Genomic DNA, 18,074 nt, shown 5'->3' on the forward strand with positions numbered 1-18,074 from the left:
TTTTCGGTCAGGTCCCCCAGGTGTCACCTTTCTCCCACCTGAGAAGACACAGACGTCTTTGCTTTCCCAGACAAAGTGGTGCCACCCCCCGGGCCCATCTGGAGACCCATCAGAGGCCATACAGATTATAGATAGCCAGGGACCTCCTGTGGCCTCTGGCACAAGGGACACAGCCAGGAGCCCAGAGCATTGCAGCAGGAGGGAGGGCAGCCCATACTGGGCCCCCAGTAACAGCAACACTTCAGCACCAGTATCTATAAACACAACTGAGGGCTGCTGTCTCTCTCATATGATTGCTGGACCACAAACTATGGGCCATCTGCCTGCAGACTATTATCACAATCTGTGAACAATTAGAGACAGGATATTTCATTTCAGAAAATAGCAAAGTTAACAAAAAGGCACAGAAAAAAAGCTAGAAAACAATCAAAAAGCAAGCAACAAAACAGCAGTCAGCCACTGCACAGAGCCACATTTGCCAGCCCTTGAACCCTCACCACATCAGTTGACTCAGAGGAGGGATGACTTCTGCTGCTGCTAAGAGGGTGCCAGCAGCAGCTCTCCTCCTGCAAACACCTGGCCCTGCTCTCTGAGACCTGAGAGCACCATAACCCTGTCTGTGAGACCAGCTCACCACATGCAGGAGGCATGAGAGCAGCCACAGTCCACATGGCATCATGTCCCTTTCCCAGCTGTCAGGTGAGCTTGTACCAGAACTGCCAGCCCTTCTGCACTCTCCTCATCCTGGTCTTGCTTCATGGCCCTTGGATCTGAGCCTCTCTACCTAGAGCCCACCCTTTGACTCAGGCCACATGGGATTCAGACCAAGCAGGCTCTACCTTGGTGCCCCTGGCATGTCCCCATTGCTCAGGCAATGGCTGCTTTCAGGAGAAACCTGCCTAGAAATGCCATGTGCTTCCTTCACTGATGGTCAGGGCCCACCTGATGGGAATTCTAAGCACTTAATGGCCCAAGGAGAACAGGAAGCAATTGACGGCTGCTCAGCCTGAGTTCTGCAAGGGTGAGATGAGAGGCTGCCACCCCAGCCAAGGGATAATCCCAGTTCAGCTGGTGTGTGTTCCTGGCTGGGGCTGGGGATCTGCACCTCTACAGACCGGACACCACTGGATTCCTGATTGCCCAGGGATCTATGTCATGTTTCAGGTGGGAGTCTCCCAGGATGCCCCAAGAGACACTGCTAGATTGGAAGGGGAAGCTGTGCAGGTGCTGGGGAGGCAGCATGGGATGGCACTGCCAGGCTGAGCAGGCACAATCCAGCAGAGAAGGCTTAAAGAGCAACAAAACCCACACACATGCACAGACTCTGCATCAGCCTTCAGTGTAGTCTGAGCAATTAGTGGCTTCTTACAAGAGGAAAATGATAAAGAAAGTAAAAATCCAACTGCCTTAAAACAACAGATACTCCCAATTCATTTCTAATTTATGCATTCTTGTCATATGAAAGCCACTTGCTTAAGCTGCTTTTCTATCTATTTGCAGTCTATTCAGACACACAATGCTCAGTGGGGGTCTGTCTCCATGATTCATTGGCTCAGATTTCCTATAGAGTTTACATGATGTCTACTAAGCCCCATACAGTTTTGTATCCATTATAACCAGGGACAAGCAAGCAGGGCTCAGGAGGCTGAGCATCCATCTAAGAATAGCTTCCTGTCTTCCAGCTCTCTTCACAACAAACGAACAATGGTTACATTTTACGGGCTAGCATTGCGTGGTGAGGGGAAATGAGAGGAACTTGTCTGAGTTAAATAAGGGAAGAAGCATTTAGAGTGAAGCTCCTTAAATGAACAGGTCAATAACTAGTTTACTGAGACCAAAGCACATAGCTAATGAGAGAATAAAGAATTATTCTTGTCAAGAGAGAAAAAGATGCTGCCCTGGTTTTGTGCTTAATAATTACATTCATTATGTTTAAGACAGCCTTGCAAGTGGTCTTCTGCAGTAGTAAATTCATTAGCAAAGCTAATAGGCAAACTACTATTGGGGCAAATCTAAACGATTGCAATAGGATGGATGGCAAAGATGGGGAAATGTAGTATGAGAGCTAAGAGTCAAAGTTAGCTTTAAGTATAATTGAATTTATCTTCTCATCAACTTTAAGACCTCCTTCTGGGCTTGAAACAAGGAGAGAAAAAGGCATTGAAATGAAAGGATATTCACTTGATTCGATTTGTTGCTAGCTTTTCCAGCTTACCAAGCTGTCTAAACTGACCTCTTGACATATGGCCACAATTAAAAATCCAACAAAAATTAAAACGTTAACTAAATTGGCTCAATGCTTCCAAGTGACAAAATATCTCAAATGTGTCAGAAAGCTACCTCCCCAGCAGACACACTGAAAAAATAACCAGGCTTTGAATTTTCCAAGAACTTCATGAAACTTAGCTGGGCAGCAGGAATGTTGGGTCGTCTTCTTTAATCATGCCCTGCCTAGATTGTACCACAAGAGCTTCACAGACACAAACACAGCGCACTGAGGTGAGCCTGGTAAATATTAGAACTCAATGGAGCTGGTCTGTGGAGCCCAGCAGTGAGACCGGCAGGACAGAGCAGGGCACTGCCGCCGGGCACCGCAGGTCTGGCACTCCCATCCCCGGGCAGGGCTCCGGGGCTGCTCTCACCCACACCCCGAGGCTCTCAGCAATGCAGGCAGCTCCTGCCACCGTGCTCAGGACAGGACAGAGCTTCAGCTGACAAGGTACAAAGGATTTTTTTTTTCTTTTTTTAAATGTTGAAACAGCTTTTACTTTATTAAAAGTGAGATTCCGAAGTGAGATTTTTTTTCCTAAAAATAGCCTTACCACTAAGAAATGAAAATGTGTCATGATTGAAAAAAGTATGAACTAAAAAACCTGGGAAAGAAATCATCAAATATTTAAGCTTTTTTTCTTTCAATGTAGAATATAAATAATATTTTTTTAATTTTGTAAAAGTCTTATTAAACTGCCTGATTAAGGTTCATCTGGGTTGGATTCAGTTTTGTCACTCAACCAAACAGCTGTAATACATCATATCTGTCTAGCTGTTTCAAATGGACACTCAGGGTATTGGCTAAGGGCATCCAAAAAGTAGCATTTCAGTAATTGGATTTTGGAAAGATAGAAAAAAAAAGTAATTGCAATGAAGCCCATAGCTGAAAGAAAAGAGAAGAAAAAAAATCTTCTTTGCCAAGTGGAAATGGGAATAAATGTTCTTGGTTACTGCTGCATCCTGAAAAGCCAGTATAAGCCTGAGGCTCCCCAGCAAACCTAGTTCAGAAACCTCCTCAGCTGATCTCTCATTTCTTCTAGGTAGTTGCCTTATCTAGACAAGTTAAAAATTCAGAATCTAACTCTCTGTGAGAAATTGGGAAGACAGATACTTTGTACATGTGAAGAAGGATATGCAGAGAATTCTTTACCTACACTAAACACTGGGGAATAACCACCTTTGTCATTTCAGGGAGAGACTGGTGTCTTCCCTCCAGCCATCCCAGAGCATCTCCCCCAACAGCAGGTCTGGTCTGCATGGGCTGTGACACAAAAGGCTGCTGGAGATCACAGGGCACAACACCTCTGTGCATCACCTGAGGAGAATATATCTTCATCCTTCTCTCACCATCTTCTTTCATGCATCCACAGCCTTCAAAAGATGCAAAAAAAAAAAAAAAAAAAAAATCTGAGCTGTCTAGATAGCGACAAAGCTTTCTTCTTAAAGAATTTTTAATTAATAATTTCCACAGGGAAGATGAAAACAAGAAGATAACTGTTACGAGTGTGGGAAAGGTGGCAGAGAGGTGTTTTACTGAGGACAGGCTAAAGCACAGGCTGGGGAGAAGTTGGCACTTTGTTCTCTCAAAGGTAAAGACTACACCTGGCTTCCTCACTAGGTTTTCGACAGTTATTAACTAATAAAACATATTATGCAATCTTTACATTTAGAGACTCAAAACATTCCGTTTTGGTCAGAAAAGTGACTATGAAAGTGTCATCTTGTTTCTGCACTCATCTGCTCCCTTAAGTCCTTTCTCTCTTGTCAAAATACATCCACTTTACTCACTAATGTTAATGGCAGCTCTATATGCCAAGCACAGAAGATTGGCCTCTTAAGCTTTACCTATTTGCCTGCTAATAAAGCACACTTTTATCCCAATAAGCAAGGGAAAGCCAGCACAGGTGCACCACAGTAATATGCATTATACATTGCCTCATGCTGTGCTACCACTGGTGAAGTTGTATTCTCATTCCAGAACTCGTACTTTTGGTGAAGGTTAGTGATGAAGTACAGCACAGGTCATAAACAACTGAGCTTCATTTTCCACAACTAGACAGAGCAGCAGGCGCTTAGGAAAAAAATTATACTAGCTTGTAAATGGAACAATTTAATATGGAAGTAACTGATGGCAAATAAACACAGAATGCCAAGGCATCTTATCTGTCACTTAGTTGTACTCTGTTCCTTATATTTCTTTAGAAATAAAATCTAGTAAACTAGAATTTATTCAATGTTACCAAAGAAATCACTTTAGAATGTGAAATATGCTCCTAAGAAGGGAGAACACTGTGCTTTTTCCTGACAAAAACCTTTTCTACAGGCAGTGCATTGACAAGGTCTGAATAGCTCAGCCATGGCTAAGATTTTCCAGCCAGGTGCTGGAAACACTCTGCACTGTCATCATTTTACAAAGTAATCTTCATGGTGAAACCTTCTCAAAACAGCAGAGTTTAAATTATATGAATGGCAAAATATCTCCTTGTGTTGTTTCTTCAGTTACCTCCCAAGTGCAGAGGTTCTTTCTCCAAATGTATGATGCTTTCAACATGCTCTTGACCAAGTGCCTCTTTTTTAAATGACACAAACATTCTTGTTACCTACTGCAGCTAGTGGTACTTGAACCCAGTCTCTTCTAGAAGCTAAGGCTTTATTTTCTGACTTCCTGCAGCAAAAAAATATTCATTGCTTATGGACTCCCACTGACAGGTCAATGCAATCTCAGTGTTGCATTAGCAGCAGATTTGAGTCTTTTTGAATAGATGGCCATAGAAATCTATGTAGAATTCTGGGAAGCACTGAGTCCAAACAAAATCAAGTTGAAACTGGAGGAACAATTGAAAAGACACATTTTTACATTAAGTGTGATTTCTGGGAAGGACAACAGCGTCTAGGGAGGCTGCATCATCTCCACTCTTGAAGGTTCACTACAGCAGACCAGACAAACTGAGTAACTGGGTCTGGCCTCATGGCTGGCCCTGCTTTCAGAAGGAGGTCAGACCTACTCTCCCAACCAAGGAAGGACTATGTGGAGGGGAAATGTGTTTCTGCTTGGGGTGGGGAATGATTCCCCCTGACTTAGCTCACCTTCCCAGGTACCCTTAACCTCATACCTCAAAATAAGTATGAGGCCTTGATATCTGAGAAGCAGCAAAATAAGGACTGGGGAAATGTGTACATGGACGAAGGCTCTTCCAAGATGGTGGTGTCACCTAGGGCTGGGCAGCCTACCCCCTGCATCAAAACTTCCTCCATGAAGAAAAAAAGAAAGGTAGTAGCCATTGGTGACTTGGCTTTTGAGGGGAATGGAGGGCCCAGTCACTGACCAGACCCAACCCACAGGGAGCTGCTTTGTTTCCCTGGGGCCCACACAAGAGACGTCACCCAGGACCTTCCCAGCCTGCTAGGGCCTATCAAGTGTTACCCTGCACTGGATTTCCAGGTAGGCAGTGACAAGGTCCCAACAAGAAGGTTGCAAACAATCAGGAGGGATCTCAGGGCCTTAGGTCAACAGGTCAAGGGATCTGGAGCACAAGCTGGTTCATTTCTGTCCCTGTAGTTGCAGAGAGCGATGGAGCAAGAGAGACACGGAGCTTCTGGAGTATGTCTGGCAGAGGCTGACAAAGATGATGGAGCGACTGGAGCAAATCACAAGGAAAGACTGAGGGAGCTGGGGCTGCTCAGCTGAGAAGAGAAAACTGAGAGGCAATCATATCCCTCTCTCTCTGTTTCTGAAGGGAGGTGTCAGAGGATGGACCAGGCTCTGCTCAGGGGTGCTGAGCAACAGGACAAGAGGCCATGGGCAGAAACAGACATACAGGAAGTTCCACCTAAATATGGAGAACTTCTTTACTGTGAGGGTGACCAAGCACTGGAACAGATTGCCTTCTAGTCTCTCCCACTGGAGAAATTCCAGAACTCTCTGAATGGAATCTTGCACAGTGTGCTCTACAATGATTCTGTCTGAGCAGTGAGGTTGGACCAGACACTGCAGTCCTTTCTAACCTTACCCATTCTGTGATTCTGTGTGACATGAGGTCTCACTCAAAATCATACCACCATCTACAGCCAGCCACAAGGCAAAAGAGATTCTCACTGCCCCTTCTCTGAGCACATGGCATTTTGGTGCACCCACAGGCCTCTTGCTAATCCCTCCCTAAACACGGTTCTTACCCATCAGACAAAATCCCACACACTCTTTTGTTTCTTTCTACAGGCTCTTTCCTAGGAGCCTGTAGGTACAAACCGACAAGCCTTACAGAGCCTCACTGGTGTTTCTCAGTGGTCTGTTAGAACAGAGACTGATCTGCAGGGAGCAGCAACAAACACCTCTGATATTCATTTCCAACCATTCAGATTAGCATACTGCATTCACTGCTATTTATATTCTCTAACTTCTTGATACCTATGGCTCAGTGAATGTGTCCTAAACCTCTCCCTGGTTTATGAGTGTGAATTTAGTTTTTATGTTTACTGACTGCTACTGAGGCATCTTCCTGCATTAAACCTGCATAAAACTAGGTACCTACTGTAAAACACTCCTTCCCTCTGCTTTTTGTCAATTACAAAGGGAATTACAATCTGGCAGCAATTGATAATGGCCATGAAGAGATGCTCACTATTCTCTTGATGTTTCAGAGTTAATTTAGTTGCAACAAATGGTCAAAACATGGCCCAGTACAATAAAGAAACACCTCTTGGTCAAATCAAACCAGTAAGAACCCTTGAAATCAGGACAGAGCTGGACTTAGCAGATCTGAGCAAAGTGCCGTGAAGCACCAGTGCCCAGACATGCCAAGGCATTGCCACTACTCATCATCCCATCTGCACTGTTTCCAGTTTCTGAGTGCACCATGTGAAGGAAGAGCAAGCATAGAAACCCTTGCTGGTTTGCAGTGCCTCCAGCTTAAGCTTTGCCACTTAGCCAATGCAAAAGAAACTGAAAAGCTCCCCAGACATACCTCAGTTGATTCAATTCTTCTGCTTTGGAAGCTGAGGAGACAGAGTTACAGCATTCACACATTTTCCTATGTGCAGAGCCAGGCTGTGGGCTTGGAGGAGGTACAGGGCCTAGGGAAGGAGCTCTCATTCCTTCTTACTCTGCCATGAGGGTGAAAAAACCAAACTACAGTTCAGATTTCCACTACTGCAGGTCTGTGGAAAGAGCAAAACAGCAAATGAGTTTTGATATAACAACCCTAAACTAGTGATGGAAAAGCTGGCTAGCACATCCATGGCTGAATGCAGTTATTTTGCTTAATGTAAAAAATTCTACTACAATTGTATATGATCTATATTCTTGGCCTTTAAATCAAGGGTAATCCACTGCTTTTGAGGTTTCAGTTTATCCTTAAACAATATAAATGGCTGTCCACAGCAGACACGGCTGTATCAGAGGGGAGAACATTGAAAACTTGAGGAAGAACATCTCCATCTAACTGCCTGCCTGTAACTGAGAAATCAGCTTTCTTCCCAAGAGGAAAATAAAAGGTTGACATTAATTAGGTGGTTGCTTAACAATGAACTCAAAGTTTTTATTGTGAAATATTATTTTATAGTGAAATATATGCACATCTCCACCTTGGCAGAATCTGATAGAAGATGAAGGAGAATGCAGTACATACCGTCAAATGGATGACAACTTCATATAACTTCTTCTGAGAGAAAGCAGACTGTTGTTTACTGCATTTATCGACAATCTGTGAAAGTAGACCAGGAATCAGTCTAATTACCAGAGTGCCAGTTGTGCTTGTTAACACCAGCTTTGTGACCAAATGTTATTCCACAGTTGTCACATCACAAGAAGGTTTCATTACTAACATAATGGTGAACAAGATCACATGCCTGGCTATTGATTGATCTGCCACACAAAGGAAGGACGTTTGTTGTCTCTATTATAACCAGTTACATCTGTGTCTGCCTGTATAATATGCACAGGAATGTATCACAAGCAGTTGCTGCAGTGTTTCTTAATTTCTGCCTGTTACCCCCATTAACAGCCCACTAGGATTTGCAGACTTTACCAATAGAGAAGAAATGACCTTGCCATAATTTGTGTTTCACAATCTTCAAAAAATTGTTTCCATCAACCTTCCTGCAGTCCTACTAGGATTGAGACTTACTCAACATTTGCATTATAAATGTATTATTTCTGCCAAATCAAAAGCTATTTTAATTCTTTCTGCACACAATTGGGTAACACAGTGGGAACAGCAGAAATATTCATCATTACTGCAGTTGAATGGCTCTGAAAGAACTATATCTTAGACCAGAGAAATGCTCTGCTAACAAGCACTCTAGACAAAATGAACTAAGACTGACCCTCAGAGCATCAAGATATTGCTTGACTGACCAGTCATAAATGCAAACAGCAGCTTTCAGGCCTGTTGCTGATATGAGAAGTGAACAGCCTTGTTTATTTTTCTATGAACTCAATAAATATTACAATACAAAAGTGGATTTGTTTATCATTGTGAGCCTACAGAAAAACAAGCATGCCTCATCATCTTATCTGATGATGAATGATTTATCAGGCAGAACATGAATCTGCTTCTGAGTCTATTTTCCTGTTTATGCTTGTTGAGCAGATACAATTTAATGAAGAATATAAAGTACTTAAAATCTGTCTACCATTAATAGTTTAATTAAACTGACATGTACTTCAAAAACAGAGAGACAGAAAACATTAATTTTGGTTATAAAGGGCATGGCATTATTAAAGTGCAATTAAAAACAACATTCACTTACAATTAATAGCTAAAACAATTTAATTATTTATCATCTAATTGTCAGTTCTGGCTAACCTAGCCACCTCAAGATAGGTGTGTTCTTTGGGCCTCATGTGAAGTATGTTACATAGCCAGGCCCAAGCACAAGACAACAAGTTGCTCCTGAGCAATAGCTCACTGCAAATGCCCTGACAAAGACCTCACTGTGCCAGGGGTGGCAGAGGGGCCTCCCATGCCCTTGAGGTTCCAGTTCCCACAGGATCCCCCCTGAGCCCCTCCACTGGGGCAGGTAACAGCCTGTGCTGGGGCTGGTGCAAAGCCCAGGGCATGACTGGTGAGCCAGCTCCTGGTGTTGTGATCACTTTCCCTGGGAAAAGGACTCTGCCAGGACCCTTGGACATACTGAAAAACCTGTTTTCTTCGTAACTTCATGTCTCACAGCTCTCTCCTTCTGTCCCACTTGATTGAAATTGATCAACTGGCTCAGCAATTATTTGATGGAAGGCACTGAAAAAGAGGAGCAAAGAAAAGCAGCTCACACACACAAGTCTCATTTTACTTGGAAACAGGACAAAAAACCCCTCTCCTGCCAATGTCAAAGTTAAAACCCAAAGATGCAACGTGAGAGTCTGCCAAAGAATTTGTTTAAGATGACTTAAGATGACTTCTCAGGAGCATAAATCCTTCTTGAACAGAGTAGCAGTGGAAATGTCCCTGAAATTCAACCTACATTTTTTTAGAACATAGCAACAAACAAGTTTAGAAATTCCATCTGAATTTTAGGTTCAGAAGAAAATACAGACTTAAAACACAGGACTAGTCTGAAAACATGAATTCTGTTCAACAAGTAATTTCAGTACTTGCAGAGATATATTGAGAAGTCAAATTTTTGGTGCTTTCCATCAAAAGTGAGATGGAGCTGTCCCTCACAGCCAGGCTCCCCACTGCAGAGACATCATCTGTGAATGGAGTGACTGTGCCTGGGTTACACCATTAGCCAGGCACAGGCCACCAGGCATCTGAGATTTCTGGTACATTTGGGAGAAAGTCTGGTCTCAAGGATTTTCTTTAGAAATACTATTTAATTAAACAATTCCCAAGAAACATTGTCCTAATCACAGTTAAAGAAAAACAACTGCTAGTTTTTTCATGTGGGCAGCATGTCATGGCAAGATCCAGGGCTCTCAGCAGAACTTCACAGGTCTCAAAAGTTTACTCCTACAAGGAAATTTCAGAATTAATATCCTACCAAGCCCAGCTATCCTTGAACACAGCCTGGAGCAGATGTTATTTCAGGACTATTTCACTACTTCCTATAACTTTTATTTACTCATTTCCTTATAAGCTGAGGTGTGGGGAGTGGCTGCAACTGCTCCCATAAACCCAAAAGAAGACACAGTCCTCTATCACCTCCTCATGTGGAAAGGAGGGAAAAGCCCAACAACATAATGTAAATATTCACTAAAGGTTTTCTTTGTGCCTTTTTCCCAATCCAGAGAATGTCATCACCTTTGTCACACCACCTGATGGTTTCTGACTCTCTTCTGAAGCCTGGGAAAAGGAGAAATCCTCCTGCCCAGGCTGCAGGTGGCTGAGCCAAGCTGGAGCCTCTGTGATTGAGCAGAGAAACGTGCCCAGCCCGTGTCTGCCTTGCAGGGACAGATTTCACATCTGGGCTGACAGCAGGGCTCCAAACCTTTACTGTGCTGCAAGGAGGGCACCTGGGCTTCCTTAGAAGAAGCTGGTTGAGGAAAATGTGGGTTTATCCATGATTCCATAGACGGCATTTCACTGACAAAAATACTTTTTCACTGCACCTGTAAGCAATATATAAAAATTAGAATAAAATTAATGAGTACAAAAGAATATATTCCTGCACTTCAGTTTCTCCATGGAAAAAATATTTTTCTTGATTTTAATCTCTGTTAAATTTAACACTTAAATTTCTCTGCAGAGAAATTTAAAAGAAGAGTGAAATGGCAAAGAGTGGCATTTAATAGGATCATTAAAAAATAAAGCATAAACAGTGTTACTATTTACCTTTTCTCCTCTAAAGAGCATTATAATAATCCATTTATTTTCAATGCAGCCATTAAGGCAGGCACCTTCTCTTAAAAACACCTGCACTGACACATCTTAGGGTTTGAATTCAGTTAAGTTATCCTCAAAAGGGTAAATAGAATCATAGATGGTCAGAGTTAAAGCACTTCAACCAACCAGAAGAAATTATTATGAGAATGGGTGTTCATTTGAAGGTCTTGTGAGGAATTCAGCCAGTGAAGCACTGAGGAGTATCTGCTGGGCAGGTACCAGATACCCTCACTGCAGAGTGATGAGCTGCCTTGCCACTGAGCAAAGCACAGGGAGGTGGCTGCTAAGCAGCTGAAGCCTTTGAAGGGGTTTGGCAGAGCCAAAACACATTAAACCTTTGTTCACACTCTTTTCAAGACCTGTAACTAAGATTTAATTGCAGTCTAATACAGACCACCAGAGTAGTCAGAATAGAGGATAAAGTAAATGAAGAGATATGAACAGTTTATACAGCATTGCATATAAGCCAGAAGTGAAATCCCTTGTGCCTGGACCAAGCTTCTGTGCTTGCATGGGGATTTCTACCAGATTGCTACAACCACACCAGTAATCAGATGTTTGCATATAGAGAACAAAACACCAGGCAATTACTGAGCTGTGTTTTATTCACGGTTTACTCACTGTTATGTGACTGATGCAGCCTGGAAAGACAAACATCTTATGAAATACAGTATTCAGTGACCATGAGTTTCAATGTTTTCTTTGAAGACAGATCATTGCCTATCATTTCACACTTTTCAAGTCTATATATCAAGCCTTACCCTATTAAGAAGTTTTTTTTTAGATTTCCTGCAATTTTTTGGTGCAAAAACACCTTAAAATACTATAACCTTTTAATCAAGGTTTTGCCCCACATAAAACGCAGGTAAAGTATGTCTAAAGCATTCCTGACATATAACTAGTAAGAAAAAACCTACCATAGTGTGTGGCTGTGTAGGTGGCTTTACAAATGAAATCAAGGCATTAGAAATAGACTTTGTTATTATTGTGTTTAAATAAAGCTTGAAATGCCATGCAACTGAAATAAATATCAGAAGCAGAACAGGGAACCATTTGGTTTCTGAATACTAAATGCAATCAAAAGGTAATGGTACTTATAGATTTTTCACATACAAACAGATTTATGAAACTGATAAAAATCATTTGCTCATTGCACTTCAGGAATCTGGTGGCTTCTTCTGTGAATAGTCAAATAAGTTAACTCGGGCAGCTTCTCTGTTTCAGTGCTACAGACATGCAGAATTTATATTTTAAAGGGTACTTTTTAAAAAGCAAGTAACTTTACCATTAATGTAATTTAAGATAATGAGGCAAACTATAGTATTAAAAAGGAATCAAGTTCAGTGTTCACAGTCGAAAAAAAGGGGAAGTCAGCAATTTCCATTTTGTTGCTAATAAACTTTACTTCCACATTTGCATACACAAGAATTTATTCACAAATCCTGAAGGCAGGAGCCATTTACTTTAACAATTTTTTCTTTATATATTTCTATTTCATGATTTTATGAAAATGTTTCCATTAATTTGAAGTTTCTAAAGAGCTTTTTTCAGTTCAGAAAAATCTTTCCATTGTTTTTCAGCATCTCTGATTACTTTAAGTAATCTGCAGTCCCAGTAAGAGCAGAAAGTTTATTGACTCAGAATTTTCTTGTGATAGCTTTTCAAAACTTAGTATTTAAATGAGTTTATATATTAAGCAAAGCAGCAAAAATGTACTGAAAATTTTAGAGGCCCTAGGGCCTTCTCAAGATGCATGATGTCTCTTCCCTGCTTTGGAGTCTCAAGAATGCTAAATAAGGAGAGAAAAAAAATCCTTATTTCAGAAGAAGAAAAAAAAATCCAAACCAAAACTAAATACCACCCTTAAAATACGAGATCACGTCAAAACTGTTTCAGCTACTCATGGCTGTGGGTTTATATTCATATTCTGCTTGCCAATATTTTGGGTAGGATTCTGAAGCTGCACTTTGATCCTTTAAGGACCTCCTATCCCCTGGGCTCAGGTTTGATTCAGTATTGGAAGTGCCAGAACAGCAGCTGCTCTTTGAGCAATCTGGAAGAAATTTCTCAAGAGCAGCTTTTCCTGCAATATTTTGAACCAATCTGAATTGAGAAAAGCAGGGACAAAATAAAAAAGATAAACACAGAAATCAGACAGAGTAAAACCTGGAAGGGGAATGTGGGAAGCAGAATGGGAGCTAGGAAATACACATTTGTGGAAGGACTAGGGAACCAAATGGAAAAACTTAGAGAAACATTTGGGAAAAAAAAAAACTGAGGAGCAGAAGGCTGACAGAAGAGGCAAAATCTGTGAGGGGGAAAAATGAAGAGGGGTAACAAACAAGCACAGAAAGGAACCAAAAAATACCACTGAAAGAGGTGAAGGAAGGACAAAGGGCAGAGAGACAATAACCAACTGCATGAAACAAATCATCAGGGAAGAGAGATGGTAAGGAAGGTAAACTGCAAACAAATCCAAAAGGCAAAAATTTTACAGAGTGAAAGCTCAACCTATAAAGCTTCATTAAGTTTTCAGGAAATTAGTTTTGAGCAAAGTCCAAGCAGCACAACGATGGAAGCATATTCATTTCTTTGCCTTCTCAATCTGCCTTCAGGTTAACAAAGCAAACCCAAAAAATAAACATCCAACCTATTGGAACTGGTAAGGGGGACAGGGTATAGCAGCTCCTGCCTTCTCCCTGTGAACAATGCAATCTGCTCCTTTCGTGCCCTGCTTTCAGAACAGCAGGAATAAACAGGCAAAACATAATTTACAGTCTTGGTTTATCTATATCCACAGCCTGTCTGCTGGTTCAAACCCAGCAGAATGTGTATGTGTGCATTCAGAGAGATGGCTGTCATTAGCCCAGCCACGTTAACCAAGGTATAAAAGGCAGGACCAGATCAGTAATAAAGTTTACACTTCATTATGGATGTCAAAATCCTTGCTGATTTTTTTTCACTGCAAGAATCTAGCTTATTAAGTTTCACAAGCAAAACCATCTCTGAGTGAGCATTCAGGAATCAGTCACTTGGAAGCCTTCAGGATTAAAATCTAAAACCAGATATTTCCTTAATAAATTTACAGAATTAGAACAACTGGACATATTAACATACGTCTCTGTTTTCATGGCTGTAAAATGATTGGATTCTTGTCTCATCAAATTTACATTGTAGAATCTGAATATAGTATGATTAGACATTATTTTAACAACTACATTACAATACAATTTAAAATAAAATGGCCCTTTATATCACACTAATATCAGTGTTTTAAATAACAAAGGGGACTTTTTTTAAAAAAAATAAAGGAAAGGATTAGCATTTAGTTTCAATCAGTATAAGCAATGCTGTACCAGTTGGTGTCTCAAAGATTCAGAATTTTATTAATATTCCAGAGATGCATTTGTGTTGCCTCTGGGTACACTGAAAAGCCACTTAAACTGCACTTAAAGCACCACTACAGGATCAAATTGATGTGCATCAACCATTTACAATAAAACTTGATTATTATAAAGGCATACATATTTGCATAATTACATGTTTGATTTTTTGATAATGCAGCATACACTACAAAATGTTGCTTCATGTAGAAAGGCATCGTCAAAAAGCACCATCTGCTGTAGTGTTTAATGCACTGCAATGTTTGAAAAATCCTGAAGGTAGATTGATGCAAATCAAAGGAGAAAGCAGAGGAGTTTTGCTAGAACAAGGGGCTCAGGGAGGGAGGAGGGGACTCACTACAGAACAGTGTGGACCTTTTGTTAGGCTGTCATCTGTTTCTCTCTGGCTATTTTTAAATAAAATTTTCAGGGGACAAAGGTAAAAGACAACAGAGCAGCACATCCTACAGTCCACAGAACACAGGATTTCTAACTTGAGAGCATTTGGCATAAACACATTTTTGATGTTTTTACTAAAAAACTAAAAAAAAATCAGTAGTGTTTGCAATGAAGGAATTATAATGGAAAAGAAAGCAAACTTAATAAGAATTAATCTTTTCAAAGGAATCTCTATTAAGCATCACAATAGCTCAAAAGGCATAGAACATGGAAGTAAGAATATCTCCATATTTTCTCAATTCAAAACAAGAAGCCACCCAATCTTCAGTAATATCTGACCATGTCTGAGCAGCCCCAACAGAAGCCCAATGGGTTCAGTAAGTCAGATGCTAAGATTGCAGAAGTGAATGTGCATCTTTGATTACAAAAAAAAGCAAGCATTTCTAGACTGAGCACTGTTAGCCCAGGGTTCTTGTATCCTAAAAATATGCATCATTTTGATTAGCACTACATGTCTATCATTTTAATACCTGAGGCATTTTTTCAAAGTGGATTTTGAGACAAGACATTAATCAAATATAGTTGTAACTGTTTGTAATAATATTCTGCCATCCTGAGGAGTTTTGTGCATGCATCCAGAATACACACACAGAGAGAAAAGAGTCATCTGTGGCTTTTTCCAAGTCTGTTGCTACCTCTGAGCTATGCTGTAAACATTTTTGGACAATGTGCTGAGCAGTAAAGCACAGCACTGAGCCAAGACACGGCGGATCTGGCAGGGAAGTCAATAGGCATGTACTAGCCTGTTGCTTCCCAGTAGGAGCTCATTCCTTCACAAATTGGCCTTTGGTAAGCAGTGTGATTCATTGCTCAGGGACTGGATTACAAGCTGGAAACCAGCTGACAGAACTTGGGCAACTCATTTCACGTCTCCATGCTATCCATTTTCCTTCCTCCTGTTTTTCACATTACATTAGTTGAAAATTATAAAACTCTTCAGGGCAAGAAGGACTTTTTCATAATACAAGTTTCCAGCATGTTGGGTATTAAACAAGCTTTTATCTCTGTGGGCACCTCAAGGTATACCAGGATACAAACAACAGTTGGATTATATGCTATATGTGGGATAAATACCAAGTCAATTAAAAAGCATCTTTAACAACACAATCTGACTATAAAGTCTAGCAGTCAAGAACAGCATCTGGCTCCAAGATGTATTCTACAGTCCATGACACCAAAGAGCTTCAGAAACAGATGAAATTTTGTCCAGACACCTGAAGGAAAAATGTGGTTGTGTATGTGTGAATGCAAATATCTCAAAACCTTCTGTGCCCAAACCACAACAGCTTGCATGGAGATTCATTGAAACCAAAGGCATGGCCACAGAACTGGAAGCCCTAAAGCTGCATTGCTGGCCTGTTAGGCTATGCTACATCTGGACTATAATAAATTTACATTCCCACCAAGAAAATAGCCACTGTTTTGTAGTTATGAGACAGATTTTATTTCACATTATGTCAGAATGTGCTTGAGTCCCCTGCTATGCATCAGATAATTAAACATCCAGGTTTCTTACCCTGACTTATCAGGTACAATTATAGTTTGGCATCAGGGATGCTGAACACCCACACTGTCATTGACTTAGATCAGCACTGTGAAATCCAATGCTTCTAAAAAATCAAATCTTTTGCAGAAAATCTTTTCCATATGAAATCTTTTTTTAAAATAACAAACATATGGTTCTGTGTACACAGTTCATGAAAAACTCAGAAACATTTATCTTTTGGTATTTTCCCCATGCCAATCATTTACTGGGTTGAACTGGACTGCACTTTGATGCAGTGCCATTTCCTCTGCCTGCACTTGAAGCAGAAACTGAATGGTTTCTTGCTCATCAGGTACCTGTACTGAAAAGAGAATGTCATATTCATAATATAGTATTGAAAATAGCCCCAAACTACAACAAAGCCTCAAAGGCATCTCTATTTCTTTCCCACTGAAGTCACTATGTGAATTTGGTCATAGCACCCAAAAAGGCAACAAAACCAGCCAGGCAGAGACAAACCTTTAGAAACAATGAGTTTCCCTTTTGTGCTTTAATATTCTGCTCTTGGTGAGCTTCTCTGACAAAGTCTGCACTAATCGTTGCTGGAATCAGCACAGCAGAGGCTGCTAAGCAAAGGCTTTTTCTCCACCTCTCTGCACTAGGCAGACAGGGTTTTCATTACATATATCATTTTCAACTTGCTGCAGTGATTCCACAAAGACAGGAGGATTTAGACAGCTAATGAATGGGGGTGGGGAGCAGGCTGGAGTTGGAGCTTCCGTGCTAATGTTTAAGGCTAGATACTATGAGTGGCTTCACACACAGGGCACTGCCACTGATTTTATTTTCATTGCATGGCACTGACAGACTTTGACAGCCAAATCACTCATCTCTAGTTAATTACTCAAAGTTGGGGAGTGGGATTTTTTTTTTTTTTGAACATTTATTGCTACAGGAGTTAGGGCAAGGCTTGTTGGTCATTGCCTTGCACTGGTTATTATGGTGCTGCAATGACAGCAAAATTATTTATCTTTTTGTTGCTAATTAAGAACAGAAGTGAAGAATAGGTTTGGTCTGAATATACTATAGGATCTAGGGACCATTTACTACATCATAATGCGATGCAAGAGATGTTGTATAACTCAGTACATCTACAAGTCTCTTACTGCTTTATTATTAGGAAAAAAAATCCATCTTGTAACTTAACTGACACAAAGTTACCATCTTATAAATAAGATAAACATGAATGAGAAAAACAACATTCCCCTCCCTCTCCCCAGGTGAAAAGATATACCCCTTTTCTCAGCTCCCTTCCAGCACAGAATACTCTGTTTCACCAATCTCAGTACCCTTGCTACTGTTCAGCACTTTGGTCTAACTCACCTTCTGCAGACATGTCATCAATATTGCCTGCCACTTGGGAGAACAGACTATACTGATTACAAAATACAGGTTCTATAAATCTGATTATTTTAATGATAAAACAGGATATTTTAGGCTTTCTTCTCCCTGAAGAACAAAGAACAATTGCAGATTGATTGTAAACCAATTAAGGGCCTTAGAGCTATAGGTTGCGAATATAATTTCTTTCTCCTAGGGGAAGAAAACAAAATAAATAAACAAAAAAAAAATTCTCGTTCCTACCTCTCTGCATAA

General features: G+C 40.8%; 1 long non-coding RNA gene across 2 annotated transcripts in view; it reads right to left on the minus strand.

Moving 5' to 3' along the window:
• Nucleotides 1–18,074, minus strand: part of LOC134423052 (uncharacterized) — a 261,702-nt gene that overhangs the window by 129,683 nt on the left and 113,945 nt on the right. For both annotated transcript variants that reach the window (XR_010028994.1, XR_010028995.1), the window contains exons 23-26: nt 10,509–10,816; nt 9,403–9,506; nt 7,896–7,970; nt 7,233–7,425 (exon numbers count right to left, since the gene is read on the minus strand). This is a non-coding gene — a long non-coding RNA (uncharacterized LOC134423052). The remainder of the gene's footprint in view (nt 1–7,232; nt 7,426–7,895; nt 7,971–9,402; nt 9,507–10,508; nt 10,817–18,074) is intronic.

Source organism: Melospiza melodia, chromosome 11 (assembly GCF_035770615.1).
Source record: "Melospiza melodia melodia isolate bMelMel2 chromosome 11, bMelMel2.pri, whole genome shotgun sequence".
In the NCBI taxonomy this organism is placed as follows: domain Eukaryota; kingdom Metazoa; phylum Chordata; class Aves; order Passeriformes; family Passerellidae; genus Melospiza; species Melospiza melodia.